A 25,587-nucleotide genomic window follows, 5' to 3' on the forward strand; every position below is an offset into this window, starting at 1 on the left:
ATGTGGGTTCGATTTTATCATTTAATAAAAATTTGGATAGGAGGGATATGGAAGGCTATGGTCTGGGTGTAGGGCAATGAGAATAGTTTCCACGCTGTTGTGTTCTATGGAATAAAGAGGGGAGAGAACATGCTGAAATTGAAAAGCAGAAAATTGCTATAAATCTGAAACAAAATACAATACTGAAACTATCCAGCATTTCAGACAGCATCTGTGGTGAGAAAAAGAGTGCTAATAAGCCAAGTTGACAATTTTTCAACAGAACTCGCAGTTTGGATGTAAATTGCTGAAGTCAACATTACTGTCAAGGATTGTAATATGCCTGGTTGGAAAATCAAATGCTGTTCCTCAAGCTTAAAAATGGCTATTTCAGGAGTGGCGTGATTGGCGTAGCGGTTAGCGCAATGCCTTTACAGCACCAGTGATCGGTACCGGTGTTTGAAACCCATGCTGTCTGGAAGGAGTTTATCTGTTCTCACTGTGTGAGTGTGGGTTTTCTCTGAGGGCTTCAGTTTCATCCCACTGTTCAAAACATACTGGGGGTGTAGGTTAATTAGGTGTAAATTGGGCAGCATGGACTTGAGGGCCGAATGGCTTGTTACCATGCTGTATGTCTAAATTTAAAATTTAACTGGAACAGTGTAAGAGGCCAATGAGAGTGAATGACACCAAAGCTAAAGTGACAGGCAATCTATTGCATGGACTTTACATTTATTGTTGAGAAAAGATCCCCAATTAATTTCTTCAGAATTTGTCTGTGCATTAAACAAGAATTGACTGGTTTATGCATCAGTGATAATGGCTAGTTTTTTTTTTTCAAGTTCAAGATTATTGACAAAGTACATACAAGACATGTCTGACATCCAACCCTGACATGACTGAGATCTTTTCCCTGCAGGCCAAGCAGAATGTCTTTGTATTGGTAGTGCAAAAAACTGCAAAAGATACATGTACAAAAGAAATAAATGTAAACAAACTGTGGAAATACTGAAGAATCTATTCATTAATAAATAATGTGCAAAGTAGGAGTACCTAAATGAATCACTGATTGAGTCTGTAGTTTTGGACTCTGATGGTGGAGGGGTAGCAACTGTTCCTGAACCTGGTGGTATGAGTCTTGTGGCCTCTATATCTCTTCCAGGATGGCAGCAGCGAGAACAGAGCATATCCTGGGTGATTGCTGCTGCTCTCCAATGGTAGCATTCCTTGTAGATTTTCTCTTTGGTGGGCAGAATTTTGCCTGTGGCCACTTGTGGTGGCCTGCTACCCGATAGGCATCCCAGCACAAAAGATGGTGGTCGAATGCGGCGTGTCCACAAGGACAACTCCAACTAAATGGCCTTTCTCTCTGGGCCGGAGAACAACAAGCACTGGTGGGAACGTGGACCAATTGACAGCCAACAAAGCATGTGACATCATTTCTGCTGCAAGTGGCGGGACAACTAGACCCAGTAGGCCTATATAAGGCAGGACAAACCCTTTAACAAAGCAGTACCGACTGTACCTACCTTGTGTGTGTGTGTGTGTGTGTGTGTGTGTGTGTGTGTGTGTGTGTGTGTGTGTGTGTGTGTGTGTGTGTGTGTTTTACTTCAGCGCCTGCAGTGAACTGGGATTCACTGGTAGTGTGTTGGCTCAGTCACCAGCACAACACCTTACCAGTGAATCCCAGTTCAATGCAGCCAAGGAGTCCAAGGCCCCCCTGGTGCTAAGGTGCTCCACCAGGATCTCCAGACCTTTGGACCGCTTAAATCTGTAAATTTGTAAATAAATGTATATTTTTCAACTCTTTTTCTGAACCCACGTTCTCGGTCTTCATTCATGGACCCTAAATTTTGCAAGAAGGGGTAAATGCAGTGAACTGGTACTGTGTTGTGCTGATGACTGGCTCATCAGCTCACATATATAACCCTGTTTTCCCGCCTAAACCCAGAACCCTTCCGAAGACTACAGTGAAACCCTACCCATAGTTATGTTAATAAAAGTGTTTGTTCTTCCTCCAGTCGCGAGGGTTTTTATTCGCACTACAGTGCCCTACCATAGCATATGCTACACACTCACAATTATTAAGGTAAATCTGATTTGGCAAGTAATTGGAAGTATTTTAACACAAAAGCTGCAGATGCTGGAATCTTGCATGAACAAAGGAAAGATGGAGGAACTCAGAAGGTCAGGCAGCATCCAAAAATAGAGATGCTTAGTAAAGTTTTGGTTAGGGACTCTTTATCAAGACACTTTATTAATAATTTCAATTCAGTCCGTTTCTGAGGCTAGAAGTTGATTCACTTTCTGTAAAGAATTAAAACACTGAAATGAACTGCTTTGTCAAAACAAAACCAAACAAAAAATAAAACTGAAAATTCAAGCACCAACTATAGTACATTTCTGCCACCTAGTGGTGAACACACCAATATCAAAACTTACCTTTGTTTTGAAGTCATTTCCTTTTACTGGAGTCATGACCTGTTCAATAATGGCAAATATCTTGCAATTCTTTCTGGCACTTCTTCAGCACATTTTCAGTAGTACAAATACCATTTAAGATGCTATAAAATTCTATTTCTGGTCCCCCATAATAGCCTGGATGAACCCTAAGTGATGATGGAATGCAAGCAAAGAAATTGTGGAGACTCTGTCACAAAGTTTCAAATCATTAACAGAAATTCTGAATAGTTAAAGCCCATGCAATGATTCCTGTGGCACCCCACTAGTCAAAGACTATTAAACAATTTATTTCTATTCTGCTTTCTGCCAATGTAAGTTGCTTTCCATTTAAAAGCTATCTACAAAGATTTAACTGACGAGTCAAAAGTAACATTCCACTAAAATGATTTTCAGGGAAATACTCGACATTAATTTCAGAACACTTAATACATTTATTAATATCACTCTTAACTGTAGATATATCTCCAGACATATTAGATATTTTGGTTGTCACATCCAGAAATCCTTGAGTCATTTGTTTAAACATATTGTCCATTTGATAAGCAATCCCTTCCAGGACTGTACAAACAGACTCCATTCCAGATTCCAGTTCCATATTTCGAGGCCTACCTTCTCTAATCTCCACCTCCAATTGTTCCTGCGAGCTGCTCATTAAAAGGTAGGTTTTCTTCTTCTTCCATTGTTGTTGGTCCCCTTCCGGTGCTGCTGCGGGTTTGTACACCCGGTGGCGGCATCCAAACCACGTTGGGACGCTGCCATTCGTGCCCCCCCACAGTTCACACATGGTCCAGTAACTCACGGACCGTTGGAGCGCTGCGCATGCCCAGTAAGGCCAGGGACTGCACAGAGGCGACTTCCGACACCATTTTGTGCATCCCCGGCCCACCCGACGGCAGCCTGGGCTCAAGGGCTCTTCTCTCAACCGACATCGCGAATGCGCGGTTCGACCCCGGTCGAGCTTGTCATCATGCCAGCGCCATCTTGTGGAGGCACAGTCAGCGCCAGTGTAATACTTAGCCTGGCAGGAGTTCTCTGCGCCTTGGAGGTTCCAATCATCGAGTCCGTGGCTTCACTTGAACAGATAAGCCTCAATTCTTCAGCACTTTTAAAAGATAATATCTTCTGTAGTTGAGTTTTTGTTTTTTTTTACATCAGCAGCCATTTTGACTCACTAATGTTCCCAAAAGTAAAAATACAACTTTTAATCACTTTTATAAACTTTAAAGACAGGTGCTTAAAAAACTGAATGTGGAAGGGTGGGATCACACGTCTGGCCTCTACGCCATCTTGCCATGTCTAAGAAAATTAAAAGAAATTGAAACAGCTTTTCCTGAATGTAAAAATCAAGTAGAACGTACTACTGACAGAATGGAAAAAATGGAAGATTCCTTTGTGGATTGGGGAATCCAGAAGAAATCCTTACTGAAAAAAATTGATTCATTGGAAAATCAAAGTCGGAGAAATAATGTGAAAATTGTGGGTCTTCCAGAAGACATTGAAGGGTCTGATCCAATAAAATTTTTCAAGAATTAGATTCCCGAGGTGTTGGGCAAGGAGTTTTATTTGGAAAGCTTAGTACTGGAGAGGGCACATAGAGCGTTATGAAAGAAACCGTTACCGGGACAACCGCCACAGGCGGTTTTAGTTAGTTGTTTGAACTACCAGGACAGAGAAATAATATTACGGTTGGTGGTACAGAAGGCACGACAAAGTCAAACTCCAGCGATGATCCAAAATAGCAGAGTATTTTTTTACGCAGATCTGAGTCAGGAGATTAGTCAGGCGACGATGGGAATTTAATTCAGCTAAAGAAGTACTGTGGCGGAAGGATTACAAATTTGTTTTTCGATACCCTGCCATTTTAAAAGTCTTTTATGGTAACTTTCAATCTCAATATTTTGAGAATGACCATAATGCATTAGTTTTTGCTAATTAATTACCGGATTTGCAAGGACATGGAAGATCTTTGCCACCATCGCCTAAAAAGAAGGCAAATGAAAATGGAAATGGGCATGGGATGGGAAGAATGGGAAAAATGGAAAGAAAGAAGTTTTAACACAAAGTCTTATTGACATTGAAGATCCAGAACAATAATTGGGAATGGAGTCATTGGGTTGAATATATTTACAGAATTGGATTGTGTTGATGTGAATAATGTATTTCTGGCTGGGGAGGGTGGATAACACTGAAATCTTTGATAGTCATCTGCTACTAGTGGGGTTTACCACACCCAGATTTTTTTTAGGGCATTACTACCTTTGGGTAGGTTTTTTGGGGGGGGGAATAATCAAATTTTTTTTACATTTCTTTCTAAAAATATTTAGGGGAGGGATAGTGATCTTAAGTTACTTTAAGGGGAGCAACATTCTGCAGTAAGTGATTATATTGTTAGTTTGTAAGGATGTCTAATTTGAAATTTGCAACTTTTAATGTTGAGGGGTTAAATAATCCGATTAAGCAAAAGCGAGTTTTGGCTTATATCAGGAAAATGAAAATTGATATTGCCTTTTTACAAGAAACACATTTGGCTGAAAAAGAACATTTGAAATTGAAGAGAGATTGGGTTGGACATGTGTTTATTTCTTCATTTAATTCTAAGGCAAGAGGTGTAGCAATTTTAATTCATAAGAATTTGGCTTTTGAATTGTAAACTATGGAAATAAATGCTGGAAGGGTTTTAAGGGTGAATTGTAAAATTTTTGCTGAATCTTGGACTTTGATCAATATTTACGCACCTAACGTGGACGATGAGGGTTTATTTTGGATGCTTTTTTGTTGTTAAATCAAGCTAATAAAAATGTCTTAGTTGGGGGAGATTTTAATTGTGTCTTGGACCCTTTGCTGGATAGACCTCCAAAAAGTATAAAGAAATCAAAGATGGTGACACAAATTGGGGCCTTGATGAAGGATTTAAATTTGGTGGATATTTGGAGAAGGGTCAATCCTACAGAGAAGGATTTCTCTTTTTATTCGTCTTGACATGATTCATTTTCTAGAATAGATTTTTTTAGTATCGGCACATTTACAAGGAAGAGTATTACAGGTGGAATATAAAAGTAGGGTTATATCAGATCATTCTTTATTTTTTTTCTTGCATAAGTCCAGAAGTGGTACGTTCATCTTATAGATAGAGAATTAACACAATGTTGTTGAAAAAAATCAGAGTTTGTTACCTTTGTTAAAGAACAGATTACTTTGTTCTTGACTGAGAATGTTAATTCAGTAGAAAGTAATTTTGTGCTATGGGATCCATTAAAAGCTTACTTAAGAGGACAGATTATTAGTTACACTACTAAAGTTAAGAAGCAGTATATGGCAGAATGTTTAGAATTATAAAAGCAAATTGATGAATTAGAGAAGGAAGTGACAGAAGATAAAAACAAGTGGCTTTGGCTAATTTGAAATTGCGTTATAATTCGTTGCAGACATCAATTTGAATATTTAATTAATTGATCTAAGCAGTGTTATTATGAGTTGGGTGAGAGGGCACATAAGATACTTGCATGGCAATTAAAGACGGAATAGTTTTCACGGACTATTAATGCTGTAAAAAAGAATTCAACAGTCACCTATAAACCTCAGGAAATTAATGATCAGTTTTATTCATTTTATAAAAAATTATATACTTCTGAGGGGAAACAGGACAGTGGTTCCATTGATTCTTATTTATCTAAGTTAACGTTACCAGCATTAGAAGAGGAGGATGTTATGGATCTGGAAGCTTCATTTACAGAATTTAAGATTAAGGCGGCTATGTTGGAGATGCCAAATGGGAAGTCACCAGGCGACGACGGATTCTCAGTGGAATTTTATAAAAACTTTTATGAAGATTTATCCTCTGTGATTAAGGAGGTATTACAACAAGTGACTGAAGAACATGAGTTACCAGAACCTTGCTCTAGTGCTTTAATTACTGTAATCCTGAAAAAAGATAGAGTTCCATTGAAAATGTTTTCGAATAGACCTATTTCTTTATTGAATGTAGACTATAAAATTATAGCAAAAGTGTTAGCAAACTGACTTGCCAAGTATTTACCTAAATTGATACATGTTGATCAAACAAGTTTTATTAAAAATAGAAATGCATCAGACAATATTCTTCGATTGATTAGTTTGGTCAATGCATATCGACAGCAGCCCAATGGTGGTTGCGCTTGACATGGAAAAAGCCGAAAAGCCGAAAAAGGTCGAATGGGATTTTTTATTTAAGGTATTGGAGAAGTTTAAATTTGGCCTTTTTTTATTGGTTGGGTTAAAGCTTTATATACGAACCCAATTGCTCGGGTGATGACGAATGATCAAGTTTCATTATCATTTAAATTGATGTGTTCAACCCAACAAGGCTGTCCACTGTCACCAGCCTTGTAGGCATTGGCTATTGAACCGTTAGCTCAAACAATAAGACAGAATGAACAGATAAGAGGGATGAGAGTTATGGATGAAGAGTACAAGATTAATTTATTTCGCAGATGATGTTTTGATATATTTAACAAATCCAGAACAATAATTGCCACATTTGCGGGAATGTTTATTACAATATGGAACATTATCTGGATATAAAGTTAACTGGGGCAAGAGAGAAAATTTGCCAGTTGGAGAAGGAGACTATTCAGAATGTAAAAATATTATAAAATTGAAATGTCTGATAAAATTAAATATTTAGGAATAATTGTAAATGCTGAGTATCAATCTTCACATAAGTTAAATTATGTTCCTTTATTAAAAAAGATTGAAGCAGATTTAATTAAGTGGAAATATCTTCCGTTAACTTTAATTGGTTGAGTTAATTGTATTAAGATGAATATTTTTCCTTGTATTCAATATTTATTTCAATCAATACCGTGCTCTCTTTCAAAGGGACTTTTTCAGGATCTAAATAAGGCTGTGAGAGAATTTTTATGGAAAGGTAAATTACCACAGGTAGCATTATATAAACTTACCTGGAAGTATGCATTAGGTGGGCTTCAATTACTCCATTTTCAAAATTATTATGAAGCAGCCCAGCTGAAGTTTATTGGTAGATTGATGGATTTGGACCAGTCCCCGAGTTGGGCTAAAGTTGAGATGGCTTGGTGTTGAGGTGTATCAATTTATATTTTGATGGAATGTAAATTTGTTGAGGAAATATAATATGCTGATATTAAAACATCTATTAAAACTATGGATTAAAAAAATAATATTTTAGGATCAAAAGGTAAATTGTCAATTTTGACTCCATTATATAATGATCAGCTTATTTCTTTTTCAATGTTTAATAGTCATTTAAAGAGTTGGGATTCTAAGGGTATAAAAACATTGCAGGATTGTTTTGTAGAAGGACTGTTTCTTTCTTTTAATCAATTGAAAGAGCGTTTTGACATTGCAGAAAATTCTTTATTTGTTTATTATCAACTTCGATCTTTGGTGAAAATATGTATGGTAGAGAGAAGATTTTACCTGTATTGACAGAATTCGAGTCTTTGATTTCTGCTGTACTAAAAAGGGGTTATATTTCTGTTATGTACCAAGTATTACAAGACAATATGGATAAGCTGGAATGGGAGACGTCTAAGCTTAAATGGGAAAATGATTTAGCTTTTGTTTTTCCTGAAGACTACTGGGCAGATATGTATCACGATAGTGTTACTAAATTGACGAATGTGCGGTATGGAATGGTTAATTATAATTTTCTACATCAGCTGTATTTAACTCCAGAGAAGTTGATAAAATATGGTTTTAGGAATTCGGACTCTTGTTTTCGATGTGGTGTGTGTATTGATACTTTTTTACATGCTGTTACATGGGATTGAGACTTAGTTAATTTCGAATCATTTGCCTTAGCTCCACGCAGATGGAGTCTTCAGAAGAACCTTCTGAAACCTCCTCTCCCTCCAAGTTCTGGTGTGATATTCTCACTGATCACTTCTGCTCCCCCTTCCTGCTTGACCCCATCACTGCTGAAGCTTCTTCCTTGCATTGATTAATGTTCTCAGTTCCTCAGCTGGTTCTGTTGGAAAAACTCGATGCTGGAGAAACTCAGTAGGGCGAACAGTGTAATTAATGTATCTTCGTAGACATGCAGCACAGAAACAAGCCCATTTGGTCCACTAGTCTGTGCTGCCCAGTTACACCCAATTAATCTACAACTTCCGTATGTTTTGAAGGGTGGGAGAAAAACTGATCTCCCCCCCCCCCGGGGGAAAATCCAAGCAGACTCCATATAAACTCCTTACAGACAGTGCAGGATTTGAACCTTGGTCCCAATCGCTGGCGCTGTAATAGCGTTGTGCTAACTGCTACGTTAACTATGCCGCCCTTTTAAGGTAAAGACGCAGAACCAACATTTTGGGCTTGCTTTGCGGAAACTGCCAAAATGTTTGGCCTGGAAGTCAGCCTGAAGAAAACTGAGGTCCTCCATCAGCCAGCTCCCCACCATGACTACCAGCCCCCCCACATCTCCATCGGGCACACAAAACTCAAAACGGTCAACCAGTTTACCTATCTCGGCTGCACCATTTCATCAGATGCAAGGATCGACAATGAGATAGACAACAGACTCGCCAAGGCAAATAGCGCCTTTGGAAGACTACACAAAAGAGTCTGGAAAAACAACCAACTGAAAAACCTCACAAAGATAAGCGTATACAGAGCCGTTGTCATACCCACACTCCTGTTCGGCTCCGAATCATGGGTCCTCTACCGGCACCACCTACGGCTCCTAGAACGCTTCAACCAGCGTTGTCTCCGCTCCATCCTCAACATCCATTGGAGCGCTCACACCCCTAACGTCGAGGTACTCGAGATGGCAGAGGTCGACAGCATCGAGTCCACGCTGCTGAAGATCCAGCTGCGCTGGATGGGTCACGTCTCCAGAATGGAGGACCATCGCCTTCCCAAGATCGTATTATATGGCGAGCTCTCCACTGGCCACCGTGACAGAGGTGCACCAAAGAAAAGGTACAAGGACTGCCTAAAGAAATCTCTTGGTGCCTGCCACATTGACCACCGCCAGTGGGCTGATAACGCCTCAAACCGTGCATCTTGGCGCCTCACAGTTTGGCGGGCAGCAGCCTCCTTTGAAGAAGACCGCAGAGCCCACCTCACTGACAAAAGGCAAAGGAGGAAAAACCCAACACCCAACCCCAACCAACCAATTTTCCCTTGCAACCGCTGCAATCGTGTCTGCCTGTCCCGCATCGGACTGGTCAGCCACAAACGAGCCTGCAGCTGACGTGGACTTTTTACCCCCTCCATAAATCTTCGTCCGCGAAGCCAAGCCAAAGAAAGAAAGACTTGCTGTTTGGTCTTGTGCTCATGTACAACCATTTTGGGAAGAAATTAGGTTAATTTTGGAAAAATTGTACGATATTAAGTTACCATTAGATCCATCTATTTTTTAATGGGTTATATGGTTCCTTTAAAAGGTTTAGGGTTGGATAAATTTCAAATTGCATTTGTACGCTTAGCATTGCCTGTTGCTCGAAGATGTGTTGCAAGTGCATGGAAAGATAATATAGTGATTAACATAATGCGATGGCATAATGGCTTGTATTGTGATGGAAAAAATTACATATAATTTGCATGAGGATTATTTTTTTGTTAATAAGTGGTTACCATATTTGGAATATATGCATTTAGATATACTTTGATTTATTATATAGTCTTAGTTTTTGTTTATATGTTTTTGGCTTTCCTTAAGAGAGGTAGCTGATGGGGTGGGAGGGTGGGTGGGGATTTAAATTTTTCCTTTTCTTTTTTTTCTGTTTTTTCTTACTGTTTTTTTAATATATACTTATATAAAATTGTTTTTATGGAATGTATGCTGTATTATTACTAATGATTTTTCAAATAAATAAAGTTTAAAAAAATAATAATTTCAGAATATAGAATTTTACAGCACAGTACTGGCTCTTTGGCCACAACACAGTACAGGCTCTTAGGCCCACAATGTTGTGTCAAAGAGTCTTTTCAATGTCGCTATTGTACCTACCTCCACCATCACACCTAGAAATGTATTTCAAGTATCTACAACTCTCAGTCTAAAAAATGTTCCCCTGACATCTCCCCTAAACTTTCCTCCCCTCACCTTGTACAGATGTATCTGGTGTTTGCTATCTTCCCTGGAAAAAAGGTGGTTACTATCTACCCTATCTATGCCTCTCTTAATCTTGTAGACCTCTATTCAGTCACCTCTCATCCTTCTTCACTCCAAAGAGAATAGCCTTAGCTCTGCAAACCTTGCCTCATAAGACACTTTCTCCAATCCAGGCATCATTATCGTAAATCTCCTCTCCACCCTCTCCATAGCTTCAACATTCTTCTTGTAATGAGGAGACCAGAACAGAACACAATATTCCAAGTGTGATCCTACCAGAGTTTTATAGTGCTGCAACATTACCTCATGACTCTTGAACTCAATCCCCTGACTAATGAAGGCCAGCATACCATAAGCCTTCTTAACAACTCTATCAACCTGAGCAGAAATCTTAAGAGATCTATGGATTTAAGCTCCAAAGTTTCTTTTCTTCCACACTGTCAAGAATCCTGCCTCTAACCATGCACTCTGCCTTCAAGTTTGATCTATCAAAATGCATCACTTCATATTTATCTGGATTGAACTCCATTTGCCACTTTACTGCTCTACTCTGCATCCTGTCCATATCCTGTTGAGACCTATGACAACCTTTTACACTATCTACGAATCCGTTCACTATTACTCTCAGCGTTCTACAGGCAAACCATATACACCAGATCTACCACCCAACCTTCACCATTTCTCACCTCACTAGCAGGTGGCATGGGCAGCAATCCTGGAGTTTCTCTCATTCAACAGTGTCCAACTCACTGAACTCTCTTTGCAGGACCTCTTCATCCTTCCTACCCACGTTGATGATCCCTACATGGACCATATCTGGCTCCTCATCCTCCCTCTTGAAAATGATGTGAACTCGATCCGAGATATTCTGGACCCTGGCACCTGGGAGGCAACATACCATTTGGGATTCTTGATCTCTTTCACAGAACCTCTTATCTGCTCCCCCATCTATGGAATTACCTATTACTACTGCTTGCCTTTTCTCCTCCCTTCCCATCTTAGCCACAGGACCAGCTCTGTGCCAGAGACCTGACCACTGTGGCATGTCCCTACTAGGTCTTCCCCCTCAAAACTATCCAAAACAGTATATGCATTATTGAGAGTAGTGGCCACAAGGGTAGCCTGCAATGACTGCCTGTTTCCTTTCCCTCTCCTGACTGTCACCCATCTATCCTCCTCCTGCCACCTAGGTGTGATAGTGTCCCTATAACTCCTATCACTCCCTCAGCCTCCCAAATTATCTGATGTTCATCCAATTCCAGCTTCAATTCCCAAACACAGTTTGTCAGGAGTTGTCGTTGGATGCACTCTCACAGATGAAGTAGTCAGGCATGCTGTTGGCTTCCCTGAGTAAACACATTCTGCAAGAGGAGCATTCTCCTGCCTTGGCTGTCATTCCTATTGTCTATGAAATAGAAAGAAATAAGAAAAACCTGCCCTTACCTGTGCCCCCTTGACGAAATCTTTTGTTCGTCGATAGGATTGTTCTAACCTCAACTCCTGCATAACCACCTCAGCCTCTTCTTGTCAAAGCCTCTTCTCGTCAAAGCCTTTAAGGGTGACCCAGTTGGTGTAGCGGTTAGCACAATGCCTTTACAGCGCCAGCAGTTGGAACCGGGGTACGAATCTCACGCTGTCTGTAAGGAGCTTGTACATTCTCCCTGTGTCTGCGTGGGTTTTACCCACGGGCTCTGGTTTTCTCCCACCTTTCGAAACATACCAGGGGTTGCTGGTTAAGAATAAATTTAATTTACCTAATTATACTTTCCTTTGCTATTATCAAGTTAAGGCATTTTTGATTGATAAAATTGATCCGAGTTTGATGATACTGGAGTGAATTAGAATTATTGATTCATAACAGTAATGTAAGTAAATTTATTTCTGTAATGTATACTTCAAAGGAAAGCCCCCAAAATAGGGGTACATAGAGATTAAAATGGGAAGTGGATCTAACAGACAAATAAATGAGAAAAATTGGATGGAATTATGTAAAAGAATAATATGACAAAAAATCTAAATGTTAGGTGTAGGTTAGTTCAATATAAATTTTTGCATCAGTTATATTTGACTCCACAAAAACTAAATAGATTGAATCCTGCTATATCAGATTTAGGCAACTTTCTCAGTAACATCATGGTTCAAATCAATCCAAAATCAATAAATCAAACATTAAACAAGAAAATAATTCTGGAAGGTGCCTCTTAATACCGATCGATCTATAACTATCCAGTTGGACTGCTCACACAACACTTTCTCACTGAACTTTGGTGCATGTAACAATGAACGTGAACTATCTCTTCGTTAATGTTTTCTCACAATGTAATTCGCTCTCAGATTTGGACATGAGATTAGATCTTTTTTGCATCTACTTGCCAGTGTCTTAAATTTAAATATTTTTGGTTAGAAGTCGGCAACCTTTTGAAATGAATTATGGGGGGGGGGGGGGGGGGGGGAAGGGGGGGAGGGGGGTGGAGTTAAATTCACACAGAATCCGAAATTATTTTTATTAGTAATATTAAGATTATAAGACCTAAATTAAAATTAACTATTTATCAAATTGAATTTGTACAAATCACTTTAACAATTTCTAGGAAATGTATAGCAATATCATGGAAGTCAGATACAGATGGCATGGAAAACTTCATAGCTGTATCCCACTTGAGAAGTTTACTTATATTTACAACATAAATATCATGTATTTTGAAAAATATGGTGCCCATATTTAAAAAGAACTCTTTGAAGACCTCATTTCTTGGTAACTTCCAATATTAGACCTTATGATAAAAATGCTCTATTCCTATGGCATTCTCTGGTCCTTCTTTTTCTATTTTTTAAATTTCTTTTCTTTTTCTTTCTCGGGGTTTTGGGGAGGGGAGGTGGGTGGGTTTATATACCACATGTATAACTTTTTGAAATAACTTTTGAATTGAATGTAATATTATTATTATGGTTTAAAATTTGTAAATAAAATATTAAAAAAAGAGAAAGGGAGAATGTTGCTGGAGATGGACCATCTTCATCTCCAAATGTGGCAGTTAGCGTAGCGATTAACACAATGCTCTTACAGTGCCAGCAATTGGGACTGGGGTAAGAAGCCTATGCTATCTATAAAGAGTTTGTATGTTCTCTTCGTTTTCCCATTAAAAAAAATCCAGAGGTTGTAGCTTAAATTGGGTGCCACAGGTTCTGGGATCGAAACGGCCTGTTACCATACTGTATGGTTTTTTTAAAAAAGTGAATTTGAGGTCGGGGTGGAAGTTGGCAGCAAAGTGGATTGAATCATCAATAGAGGGAACTGGACAGTTAGCATTTCAGGTAGAAATGTTCCTTCTAGACTGAGAAAGGAGGATTGACAGAATTTAAACAAGGGGTGGGTGGGATGAGTGGGTGAGAGGTGGAACAAGGAGGATGGAGGCAGATGGTGGAGCAGGAGAGGTTACAATGTAATTTATGTACTAACAACACAGTAGAAGCCAATTCCAGCCTTTGAAACTGATGCCACCCAATGAACCAACTCCATATGTTTTTGGAAGGTGGAATGAAACCAGAGTACCCATGTGTTATATAGAGAATTTAGGTTAAAATGACTTAAGTTAAAATGTGATGATTAATCATAAAAAGGGAAGCCAGAACGGACAGGGAGCTTACTAGCAGCCAAGGACAAAAGGTTCAGCTGAATATGTTTTTTTAAACCTATATTTTTATGGTCATAGTGAGAGACATGCAGGAGACAAAAGATTGATAAGAAGGGTGAGAAACAGAATTTAGTGTATGTAGAGTTCACAGCGTACGTAACGAACGTGATAATTAAAAATGCAGTGAAACTTAGAATGCTTTTGTAATACTAACCAATTAAAACAGTATTAATAAGAAGGGGAAGGGCAAACAATAAGGGTATAAAAATCAATGCACTGTATGTATCGGGGCTTAACTGGTGAGAAGCCAGTTGAGTCCAACTCTGCAGACTTGTAAATAAAGCTTGTCGTGTCATCAGTTTTAAAGAGACTCATGTGTGAGAAGTTTTATTTCTGACAAATGGGGGCTCGTCCGGGATCTACACTCCGGCCGTGAGGGGAGGCGAGAAGAGGGACATCGGAGGTGGTGCACCCCGCTGAGTTCAGCGGCTCCTAGTCCCTTGCTCGTCGCTTCGGGCGGCTTGAGCGAGTGGTATCCGGACAAGGTGACACGACAAGACGGAGAGGAGAAGGGTGACGGTTCAATCCCTGAGAAGACACCGGTAAGTGACGACTTACGATTGTGGTGTGGGGATTGGGTAACAGGTGTAACGGGATACACCTGTTAGGATAAAAAACCTAACGTAATAGATCAGGTATAGAGCTTTTGTCGTGGCGTGAGGACCCTGTCGTGGGACTCTAGGATAGACCCCAGGGAAACCTCGGCGGTAACCGAAGGAGGGACAACACCTCCGACGAAGTGCCGAGAAGAGAGGGGTCGACCCCAGGGAAACCTCAGTGGTAACCGAAGGAGGGACAGTACCTCCGACGAGGCGTCTGAGAAGAAGGGAGTAGGGTCCAGAATGAGAGGGTCCTCAGCAACGATAAACGGATCTAGGTGGGAAAATGGGAGGATCAAAATCTAAGGGCTCGTCTGAAAATTCAGGACAATTCCTGGGAGTTCCCCTTGACAGCCCTTTGGGGAGAATGTTTGAAAATTGGGATAGTAAAAGATATCGAGACAAAAACAAGAAAAAGATGGTTCAATATTGTCTCCTTTGGTCGAAACAACCTATTAAAGGTTCCTCGGTCTGGTGGCCGAAATTTGGATCTGATGAGGATTGGGTTAGACAAGCATTAAACATATATATAAATTCGAGACCAAAGGTGAATCAAGAAGAGTCAGCATATGCATTTTGTTGGGTTCCCTGGCCAGGATCCTTAACAAAATGTTTTAAATTGAGGGTAGCGGGAGAAAAGAAATGGGAACCTCTGGACAACCTTCCCCCTCCTTATATTCCCCCGGTGCCTACTGCGCCCGAGGAAAGCTCATTACCGGAGGGGAAAGGTGATGAATCTGATTGCCCCGAAAGGGGCCGGGAAAAAAAGAATGAATTAAGGGAGTCGGACCCTAAACTTCCACCGGTAAACCGACCCTGGACAAGATCCCAGACTGGTCCAGGACCATCAAAGTTTTCAATAAGCCTAAATCCCCTGAGGGAAGTTCCTATGGGAGGACCGGGAGGGGGAACGGGATATGTGAATGTTCCCCTAACTAGTACAGAGGTGCGGGGATTTAAGAAAGAAATGAAAAAGTTATTGGAAGATCTTATAGGACTGGCCGAACAGCTCGACCAATTCCTGGGACCAAACACATATACGTGGGAAGAGATGCAGGCAATAATGGGAACATTATTCTCACCCCAGGAGAGGCAGATGATTCGACGGGCTGCCCTCCTCATGTGGGAATATGAACACCCTGGGGACCCCAGACCCCATGAACAAAAATATCCCTTAAATGAACCCAGGTGGGACAAACGAACACCCGAGGGATTGGCAAGTATGAGACAATATAGAGAGTGGACAATTAAAGGGATACGGGAGGCTGTGCCAAAGGGTCACAATTTCACCAAGGCATTTGGGAACCACCAGGGGAAAGACGAGTCCCCTACTGATTTTTTGGAGAGGGTGAGAAAGAATGTCCAACAGTATGCGGGCGTGGACCCTAGTACACCAATGGGTGAACAGCTTATTCGAATTGAATTTGTTTCCAAATCATGGCAGGACATTAGAAAGAAACTAGAAAAGGAGGAGGACTGGAGCGAAAAACCCCTAAGCGACCTGTTAAAAAAGGCGCAAAAAGTATATGTGCAGAGAGAAGAAGAAGATCAAAAGAGGCCGACAAAGGTTATGGTACAGACTATCCGACAGATGAATGCCGAATCCAGAGGGGAAAGAAAACAAAACCTTCCTCTAAACAATCCAAGATATCCAAGAGAGGGAAGACCCCGGAGGTTCGTTAAGTGCTATTACTGCAATGAGGAAGGACACTTTAAGAGGGAATGCCCCCGATACAAGAGGGAATTGCGTGCCCTCGAACTTATGGAAGAAGATTAGGGGGGTCAGGGGTTCCAAATGTTAGGGACCAAGTATAAGAGGGAACCCCTGGTAAAACTAAAAATTGGTCCCAAGGGAGAAGAGGTGGTGTTTATGGTGGACACAGGAGCGGAACGAAATAGTGTAATAACTGTGCCAATCGGGACTGAACCTGTAAAAAGTAATTTGAAAATTTCTGGGATAGAAGGGGCTCCCAGAATGGTATCAATAATTCCCCAAGTAACAGTGAAACTGGAAGAAAGAGAAGGGGTACAAGACCTCTTGTTGTTACCGTCGGCTGGATTTAACCTCCTAGGAAGGGACTTACAGGCTCTCCTAGGTTTGGGTGCTCTCCCTGTGGACGGAGAAGTGCGAGTCCACCTCTGCGCTTTAAAGGAAGAGGATGAACGGCAGATTGACGAGAGAGTCTGGTATAAGGAGGGAAATCGAGGAGGTCTGGACATCCCACCTTTACATGTCACATTAATACCAGGTCATCAGCCGGTAAGGAAACGTCAGTATCCTATTTCTTTGGAAGGGAGAAAAGGGCTACAGCCGGTAATTGAGACTCTAATACGAGACGGACTATTAGAAGAATGCATGTCACCTTATAACACCCCTATACTCCCAGTGGAAAAAGTCAGATGGATCCTATCGCCTAGTTCAGGATCTAAGAAGTTTGAATGCTATTGTTCAGACCCGCCACCCAGTGGTGCCTAATCCCTATACTATTATGAGTCGGATTCCCCCAGACCATGAGTGGTTTAGTGTTATCGACTTGAAGGATGCCTTCTGGACGTGTCCATTAGAAGAGGAAAGTAGAGATATGTTCGCGTTTGAATGGGAAAATCCATGGACAGGTAGACGGAGACAGCTTCGGTGGACTGTATTGCCCCAAGGGTTCACTGAATCTCCGAACCTGTTTGGACAAATGCTAGAACAAATCCTGGCGGACTATCCACAATCTGATGATTCCCAACTAATGCAGTATGTGGACGATTTACTATTATCAGGACCCAAGGAACAAGAAATGAGGGGAGATACAATTAGACTCTTGAATTATCTGGGGAAAAAGGGTCTACGGGTGTCCAGGAACAAGTTACAGTTCGTTGAGAGAACTGTGGTATATCTGGGACACCAGATAAGTAAAGGACAGAAACGGATTACCCCTGAACGGATTGCGGAAATCACTAGAATGCCGTTACCCCGTAATAAGAAGGAAATAAGACAATTCCTGGGACTCTTAGGTTACTGTAGGTTATGGATAGAGGACTACTCAGCGTTGGTGAAGTTTATGTATGAAAAGCTGACAAATGAAAATGAATATCCATTGAAATGGACCCAGGAGGAGGAGGGATGGTTTGAGGACTTGAAGCATCGCCTGACACGAGCCCCGGTACTCATTCTGCCCTCTTTAAAACAGCCCTTCCAGCTATTTGTCACTCATAACCAAGGAACAGTAGTGGGGGTTTTAACACAGGAAAAAGGCGGTCAGCGACACCCAGTGGCTTTCCTTTCCAAAATGATGGACCCAGTGTCTCGCGGATGGCCGACGTGTATCCAGAGAGTAGCGGCTGCTGCTCTGTTGGTAGAGGAAGCACGTAAACTTACTTTTGGAGGAAAGATGACTGTGTATACCTCCCATTCTGTGAGTGTTTTATTAACACAAACTGCCCATCGATGGCTGACTGATTCTCGCATATTAAAGTATGAAACCATTTTAATGGTTGGAGAAGATCTACAATTTGCAAAGATTAATAGCTGCAACCCAGCTCAGTTTTTATACGGCAGTGAAAGAGAGAGAGAGGTGGAGCACGACTGTGTCGAGTTGACAGATCTTCAGACCAAGACCCGAGAAGACCTTTGCGATACTCCACTGGGAGAAGGATATGAATTCTACATTGACGGCTCCGCCAGATGTGTTGACGGAATGAGAAGAAGTGGATATGCTATAATAGAAGGAAATACTTGGAAAGTAGTAGAATCCACGAGACTACCCGGAAGCTGGTCAGCACAATCCTGTGAACTATATGCCTTGCAGAGAGCCCTCAGAATACTGGCAGAGAAAACTGGAACGATTTACACTGATTCCAAATACGCATACGGGGTAGTGCATACCTTTGGTAAGATCTGGAAGGAGCGTGGTCTAATTACATCAAGAGGAAAGGAATTGGCACACGAACAAATGATTACTCTGACTTTAGAAGCCTTGACATTACCCCAGGAAATAGCAGTGGTCTACATACCAAGCCATCAGAGGGAGATACCCCGACAGCAATTGGAAACAGACTGGCTGATGAAGAAGCCAAAAGGGCAGCCATGCAACAAGAAGTCCGTTTGCTGACCTTAATCCCAATAAGGCAAGGCATAAAGAAGGCTCCCATTTTCACTGCTAAGGAAGAAAAGGACATGGCTCAGCTGGGCGCAAGCCAGCTGCCTGATGGAACATGGAAGACACCAGATGGAAGAATGGTTCTAAATAAAGAAATAACTCGCAATATTTTAAAACACCTGCATCATCAGAGCCACTGGGGCACCCAAGCCTTATGTGACACAGTGCTTCGAGAATATGTGTGTAAGGGAATCTACACCTTGGCCCAACAGGAGGTGCAGAATTGTCACCTATGCACAAAAATTAATAAGAAGGTAATGAGGACAGGGACCATGGGAGGTCAACCATTAGCCATACGCCCTTTTCAACGTATCCAGATCGACTTCACAGAGTTACCTCAAGTCCAAAGATGGAAATATCTGTTGGTGATAATAGATCACTTTACCAGATGGGTGGAAGCCTTCCCAACAGTAAATACTACAGCCTCTACAGTAGCTCGCCTCCTCCTAGAGCAGATAATCCCCAGATATGGTATAATGGATTCTATAGACTCAGACAGGGGTCCACATTTTTCTTCAAAAATCCAGCAATTGATTTGTAATGCATTACAGGTTTCTTGGAAATTACATACCCCTTGGCATTCACAAAGCTCAGGGAGGGTTGAACGTATGAATGGAACCCTAAAAATGCAATTGACAAAATTAATGGTGGAAACTAAAATGCCTTGGATAAAGTGTCTGCCCCTGGCTTTATTGAGAATTTGTACAGCCCCACGAAAAGATGTAGGGTTGTCCCCTTATGAAATGATGTTTGGGCTTCCCTTCTGGAGTACAGTTGAGGGGTGTCCCACCTTGGGGGAAGGGGATATATTTGTTAGGAACTATTTACAGGCACTGTCACGCTCTCTTACAGATTTACGAAAGAGAGGACTATTGGCACAAACACCGCCTCTAGACTTTTCTTTACACAAAGTGGAACCACGAGACTGGATTCTCATCGAGACCTGGAAAACTGAAAAACTCCAGCCCCAGTGGGAAGGTCCATACCAAGTTCTCTTAACTACAGAGGCTGCAGCACGAACAAGAGAGAAGGGGTGGACGCACGCATCCAGATTTAAGGGACCTGTAGAGGCGCCTCAGGACCCTGATACGAACTCAGATTGGACTTGTGTTCCTGGAGAAAAACCTCTTACCTTGCGATTTCGCAGAAAGACTTGATTCACAATGTTATTGTTATGTTCTTTGATTTTTCTTAGTTTGCCTATGTCTTTATCAGGTGTGAAATGTAAGAAATGCAGAGACACAGTGGTCCTGTTTCAGGACCACATTTGGGGAAGAAAGGAGGGTAATTTTATTTCCCATACCTCAGTTCCTGAGAAATGCTGGGCAGAAAATACCACCCAACATCCATATACCCCTTGTGTGGAAAAAGAAGGAAATAATATGGGTCATTATATACAGATTCCTAATACCACTCCTTTCCCTCTTAACGGTTGGAAGGGTGACTCAGGCCCACCATGCCCTGATGGACTCTGGTTTTGCATACACACATTTTAAAGAGAGAAAGGGGTGGATTGTTATATAGAGAATTTAGGTTAAAATGACTTAAGTTAAAATGTGATGATTAATCATAAAAAGGGAAGCCAGAACGGACAGGGAGCTTACTAGCAGCCAAGGACAAAAGGTTCAGCTGAATATGTTTTTTTAAACCTATCTTTTCATGGTCATAGTGAGAGACATGCAGGAGACAAAAGATTGATAAGAAGGGTGAGAAACAGAATTTAGTGTATGTAGAGTTCACAGCGTACGTAACGAACGTGATAATTAAAAATGCAGTTATACTTAGAATGCTTTTGTAATACTAACCAATTAAAACAGTATTAATAAGAAGGGGAAGGGCAAACAATAAGGGTATAAAAATCAATGCACTGTATGTATCGGGGCTTAACTGGTGAGAAGCCAGTTGAGTCCAACTCTGCAGACTTGTAAATAAAGCTTGTCGTGTCATCAGTTTTAAAGAGACTCATGTGTGAGAAGTTTTATTTCTGACACCATGAAAAATCCATACAGGTGACAGCGAGAACAAACTCCTGAGACAATGTTGTATTTGAATCCTGTCACTTCTTTTTTCTTTGGCTTGGCTTCGCGGACGAAGATTTATGGAAGGGTAATGTCCACGTCAGCTGCAGGCTTGTTGGTGACTGACAAGTCCGATGCGGGACAGGCAGGCACGGTTGTAGCAGAAAATTGGTGGGTTGGGGTTGGGTGTTGGGTTTTTCCTCCTTTGTCAGTTGTCAAAATCCTGTCACTAGTGCTGTGCTAACCATATTGAGATTGAGAGGCAGGAGGTGGATGCAAAGTTGGAGGGGTGGGGGATTGGTGGAGGGGTGAAAGGAAAGGAGGCAGATAGACCAAGAAGAGAGGAAGGAGATAACTGAAGCCAGTATCATGGAGGGGTGGCGTGGTGACCACATGGGAACAGTAGAGAAGGAAATACAGTGGGAGGAGCAGGCGGGGAAGGCGAAAGGAGTGGAATAGTCTAACAGGGTGGGGATTGAAAAAAAAAAGTGCATGTGTGTGTGCGAGAACCTACGTGGAGGAGAAAAGAAAGTCCAAGAGGACACTTGAAATTGGAGTATTCGGAGCTGCCAGGTCATCTGATAAGATCCTAAACTGCAAGCCCCTCTGAATAATTCCGGAAGGTGCCTGCTAATACCGATTGTGGTGCACTACCAGTAACCACCAAGGCTAGGCTGAGGGAACAATAGCACAGAAACATCCCACTGGCCCGGATCCAGGGAGAGGAATGGCGGGAAGGGAGAGGTGGCTCGCCCTTTATAGCCCGGGACCACGGGGGAGGAGTCATAGGGTATGAGTCATCAGTGGGCGGGCCAGCTCTATATATATATCTATAACACTGACATAATGAACTCTCTTTCTCACACCAGAACTCGCTGCCCGATTTGGGCGCCAAAACGCCAAAAGAGCACGTGGGCCGGTTTGGGGACGAAACGCGGGAGTGTGTGAAGGCTCCATCACCGCTCGCTCCGGAACCGCCTGGTCTCGGCGTCCGTCGGAAGCGGAACTTTCTCAGCTGCGGGAGCGCGCCAGGTTTGAATGCGCGGCTGCGCAGTCGGTGGACAGTTGGGCGGTTGGCGCGCGCGGGCCGGGCGGTTGGGGCTGCGCAGTCGGTGGGCGGTTGGCTGGCGCGCGCGGGCTGGGGCGGGCCGGGCGGTTGGCTGGCGCGCTCCCCGTCACCTCGGGCGGGCGGGAGGGAGGGAGGTCTGGTCTGGTCTTGCTTGCACCGTGGAACGAAAGGCCAGGAGCCCCCCACTCTCCCCCGAACTGCCGGCGCCTCAGCAGACCGTTGGATTTTGTCGTGGCCCCCCCCCCCCCCCCCGACGTTGTGTTTCGTCTGGTTGGCGGGAGGAAGTGGGCCGTTTTCCCGGGCTCTCTGGTCAAAGCTTGATCCAAGGTATCTTATTAACAGCAGAATCACGCAAACCATTTTTATTTACAGGCACTGGAAACCAATGACTGAGCATGGATTTGTGGAGCGAGTAAGCAGGTCATTGCCCTGGCATTCTGTTAAGTTTTGCACCATCTCCGCTCAAGTGGGTTGCTTTTGCCAGATGAGGTAGGAAGGTCTCAACCCGCCTGTCTACGGCAGCCGGTGGCCGGACGTGGTTGGGGACCAAAGCTGGCGGTGCTTCAAGTGGGACTGGGTCTGTCAAAAGTGGGCAGATCCAGGCTGCGACAAAGCTTACTGTTTCCTGGCCATGCTCCGGCTAATTTTTAGCCGCCGGGGTGGGCTGGCGGCTCAGGAAGCTGGACTGGCAGGTTTGGAGAGCAGGATGGTGAGCTCCTTGTGGTTCGCCGTTCGCTCAGGGATTGGCTGTTCGTGCGCCCAAGTTCATCCTTGAAGTTTGGAATTTGGGTCACCGTTGAATCGGTTTTTGCACAAGCACAGGCGAACTTTCTTTTTTTGTTGTTGAACAGGGACGGCGTGCCATCCCATGGTCAAGACCGGAGCCCGCAAGCGGCTGGCCCTCGAGAAGAGCCTTGGCTCAGAATGCTGACCGTTCTTTCTCCCCCCCCCCCCCCACCCCCAGGATGGGCCTTGACCCACCCTCTTCCTCGTGGAGATTGTGATTGGCGTCTTGTGTCACGTGGCAGGAGCCAAGTCCTTGTGACCCAACCTGTTGCAGCTTGCCAACCAGATCTCTAAAACTCCAGAGGACTTTTTAAACTCCACCTGCAATATCGCAGGCACCAGACTTCACCCCGTCGAGGACAGCTACATGAGGCGATGTCTTAAAAAAGCAGCCTCTATCCTCAAAGACCCCCAAGCCCTCATCAACTCTGCTACCATCGGGAGCCTAAAGCCTTCCCTGCTGCCGTTCAGATCTCTGAACAATCATTGAACCAAAGACATTGCCTTACTTTTTATGCACTACTTTTTTTTAATGTATAGTGATCTTGTAAGATGGTTATAATGTGAATGTCTGCTCCTTGATGCTGCTGTAAAACACCAAATTTCATAGAAACGTAGAAAATGGGTGTAGGAGTAGGCCACTTGGCCCTTCAAGCCTACACCGCCATTCATTTTGATCATGGCTGATCATCCACTTAGTACCCTGTTCCAGCTCTCTCCATACCCCCGCTTCCCCCTAGTCACAAGTACTAAATCTTACTCTCTTAAATATAGCTATGGAACTGGCCTCAATCACTTCATGTGGCAGAGAATTCCATAAATTCACCACCCTCTGAGTGAAAAAATTCTTCCTCATCTTAGTCCTAAAGGACTTCCCCTTTATCCTTAAACTGTGACCCCTGGTTCTAGACTTGCTCAATATTGGGAACAATCTTCCTGCATCTAGCCTGTCAAATCCCTTGTTCATGACGATAAATCATGATTCTGATCTTTTGTGCCTACTTTTGCCTGTTAGGTAGTCTAGCAAAGCTTGTATGTTACCTTCCATGCTATGAGCTTTCATCTTTTGCGATAGGTCTTTGATATAACTATCTGGAAATCAATATAACTCTGTTATCCACAGTTTGTTTTTACTTCAAACATTTTCAATAGATTGTATAATAGTACAGTATTTTGTTGTTTAAACAATATTTCCCAAGTGCCCTGATAAATGTAACCTATTTTTAAATAATAGCTCGACATTTTCAAGGTCCTAAGCTACCTTTCTTTTCGCTGGTAGAGAATTCCAAATATACACTAAACCAAGGGTACCTGTGGAACAAAAAAGAACTGCAGGAGGAACTCGTCAGCCCCATCTCTGGGGTGAAGGGGGTGGGCAAAGAATTGGCGACATGTCAGTTTGAGATCTGACAAGTAAAGAGAGGAAAACTTTTTTCAGTTGGCTTGCCTTCAAGAGACTGGAGTGGAGTAGTAAATTGTAGGTGGAAGAGATGCAGATGCTAGAATCTGGATCAGTGGCTCAGATTCTGATGTTAAGTTTACTGTCATCTGATTGCACAAGTCTTCTTTCTTTGGCTTGGCTTCGCAGATGAAGATTTATGGAGGGGTAATGTCCACGTCAGCTGCAGGCTCGTTTGTGGCTGATAAGTCCGATGCGGGATAGGCAGACACAGTTGCAGCGGTTGCAAGGGAAAATTGGGGGGTTGGGTGTTGGGTTTTTCCTCCTTTGTCTTTTGTCAGTGAGGTGGGCTCTGCCGTCTTCTTCAAAGAAGGTTACTGCCCGCCGAACTGTGAGGCACCAAGATGAACGGTTTGAGGCGATATCCTTGAATCCGATGAAATGGGGCAGCCGAGATAGGTAAAATGGTTGACCGTTTTGAGTTTTGTGTGCCCGATGGAGATGTGGGGAGGCTGGTAGTCATGGTGGGGAGCTGGCTGATGGAGGAACTCAGTTTTCTTCAGGCTGACTTCCAGGCCAAACATTTTGGCAGTTTCCGCAAAACAGGACGTCAAGCGCTGAAGACCAGGCTCTGAATGGGCAACTAAAGCGGCATTGTCTGCAAAGAGTAGTTCACGGACAAGTTACTCTCGTGTCTTGGTGTGAGCTTGCAGGCGCCATCCGTGCGGTACCGGATGTAAACAGCGTCTTCATTGTTGAGGTCTTTCATGGCTTGCTTCAGCATCATGCTGAAGAAGATTGAAAAGAGGGTTGGTGCGAGAACGCAGCCTTGCTTCACGCCATTGTTAATGGAGAAGGGTACAGAGAGCTCATTGCTGTATCTGTCCCGACCTTGTTGGTTTTCGTGCAGTTGGATAACCATGTTGAGGAACTTTGGGGGGCATCCGAGGCACTCTAGTGTTTGCCAAAGCCCTTTCCTGCTCATGGTGTCGAAGGCTTTGGTGAGGTCAACAAAGGTAATGTAGAGTCCTTTGTTTTGTTCTCTGCACTTTTCTTGGAGCTGTCTGAGGGCAAAGACCATGTCAGTAGTTCCTCTGTTTGCGCGAAAGCCGCGCTATGATTCTGGGAGAACATTCTCAGCGACACTAGTTATTCTATTTGGGAGAATCCTAGCGAAGATTTTGCCTGCAATGGAGAGCACCGTGATTCCCCTGTAGTTTGAGCAGTCTGATTTCTCGCCTTTGTTTTTGTACAGGGTGATGATGATGGCATCATGAAGGTCCTGAGGCAGCTTTCCTTGGTCCCAGCAGAGCTTGAAAAACTCATGCAGTTTGGCATGCAGAATTTTGCCACCAGC

General features: G+C 42.8%; 1 protein-coding gene and 1 long non-coding RNA gene across 5 annotated transcripts in view; both read left to right on the plus strand.

The window, feature by feature from the left end:
* Positions 1–14,076: 14,076 nt before the first annotated feature.
* On the plus strand, positions 14,077–20,915 carry LOC138751866 (uncharacterized). Its single transcript, XR_011350235.1, has 2 exons — positions 14,077–14,753; positions 19,811–20,915. It is a non-coding gene; the product is annotated as an uncharacterized lncRNA (long non-coding RNA).
* A 1,241-nt stretch (positions 20,916–22,156) lies between these two features.
* Positions 22,157–25,587, plus strand: part of ncapg2 (non-SMC condensin II complex, subunit G2) — a 113,266-nt gene continuing 109,835 nt past the window's right edge. The window contains exon 1 of one of the 4 annotated variants that reach the window (XM_069914732.1): positions 22,157–22,372. The gene's annotated coding sequence lies outside the window, so the exon portion shown is untranslated. Of the gene's footprint in view, positions 22,373–22,411; positions 22,466–25,587 lie in introns of those variants that run through there. The other 3 variants (XM_069914727.1, XM_069914728.1, XM_069914729.1) reach the window with 3 other exon arrangements.

Source organism: Narcine bancroftii, chromosome 1 (genome assembly GCF_036971445.1).
Source record: "Narcine bancroftii isolate sNarBan1 chromosome 1, sNarBan1.hap1, whole genome shotgun sequence".
NCBI classification, from domain to species: Eukaryota; Metazoa; Chordata; class Chondrichthyes; order Torpediniformes; family Narcinidae; genus Narcine; species Narcine bancroftii.